The following is a 1617-nucleotide window of genomic DNA, read 5'->3' as shown; positions in this document are numbered from 1 at the left end:
CCACAATGAAAGCAAAACAAAGAAAATGGTTTTTGAAGCAGTATATCTGGTGTCATTCTTTTGGGAAGAATACCATGTCCTACAATACCAACTGCCTAACCTCTTCTGAAAATGTCTTGCAGAAATAATTGACATCTAAGGAAGGGGGAAGGGAGCTATCTGGCAAGGAAAACCAGAAAGGTATGGCAGAACTTCTTTATTAAGGTCACCAGAAAATAAATAAAAGCAAGAACTGCCTTGATGCCTTTCAGTTCCAGTCTTTTGCATTTCTGAGCAATCTGACTCCAGCTCTGTAAATGCATTGGCATCCTTGGCCAAGTCAAAGAGAAAGACCATGAGACCTGGCATTCAAAATCCCACTCCTGGTGTGTATTTTAATTAATAGGAGCCTGAGCATTATCTGTGAAAGGGGATGTGGCTCGTGGCTTTCACATCAGGTAAAACTTTCTGTGAGTGCTTGTTCCAGTCTCCTTTCATGTGCATTTCATTCAAGGGCATACATTCCACCTTTCTCTTTTTTTTTTTTTTTTTTTTTTTTGACAATTGGAGGTTTGACAACAGAAGAACAAAGCTATAAATGTGAGAGTGCAATATAACATGAGATAAAGTGTCGAGAACATGTCCTCTACCAAAATGCCCCTTGGTGGAAAGAAAAAGCCCCAAATGCCTACAATAAGAATTCCCTCAGCTTCTTACAACTATAAAGGAGCAAAAACCAAAACAAAGCCCCAACCCATGGGCTGTTCTATGCACGTTTCTAGGGTATCAGCTCTGGCAGAAAGTTGAAAGGTTACATTTGTGAAATAGCAGCTGCTTTCCTGCCATTTGATTCAGGCTTCTGCTTTGCAAAGTCTAAAAACCGAAAGACAAATCTGACAATATGCTAATCTTCCAATAAAAAAAATGTGACTTCTGAACCCTTATCTGTTGAAGAGCTGACAGTGAAGTTCAGAGACGGTTGTCTAACCAGACAAAACGATAGAGAAAATATGCCTTCAAACAAGATCATAAATCTTGAACAGTGCAGGGGAACAAATGTAAAAGGAACGTTTTACCACTCACACCATTTAGTAGCCTCACTTTCTCTCCCTTCCACCCCTCCAGCCTCATCATACTTGCAAGGAAGGATGATGTATCCTGTCAAAGCAATAATATGAATACAAGGGGATGGGGGTGACAACATATCTGGTACTGAAATCAGACATTATTTTCATCACTCTTGGGGTGCGGGGGGAGAGCAGAGACACAAATACTGTGCAACCTGAATACAACAGACTTACACCCCCAACAACACACACACACACTCACACACAAAAAGTTTGCATATTGCACAGGGCGCTTGAAGATCATAAATCTATGCATGAGAAAGATGTAGTGGAAATTTTTGGGGGGATTAGAGTTTATTTTTGTCATCTCTGTGAGACAGCTACTCATTCATCCAGATCACAGCTAAGAAAAAAGCTGGTCACAGAAATTAGCAGTTTCAGCTCAGCAGCAAAGTCGCCAGCCTGTGAAGGCAGAGAGAAATTGACTAATTAGCAATGCGCACTAAAACTTGACGGTTCTTTATAGAGAGAGAGAAGAGAGAGGGAGAGCGGGAGGGAGGGAGGCGGGGGG

This window comes from Empidonax traillii, unplaced genomic scaffold (genome assembly GCF_003031625.1).
Source record: "Empidonax traillii isolate 1590-97213 ecotype Southwest subspecies unplaced genomic scaffold, ASM303162v1 scaffold119:size1479319, whole genome shotgun sequence".
Lineage (NCBI taxonomy): Eukaryota > Metazoa > Chordata > Aves > Passeriformes > Tyrannidae > Empidonax > Empidonax traillii.
This window is presented reverse-complemented; position numbering follows the sequence as displayed.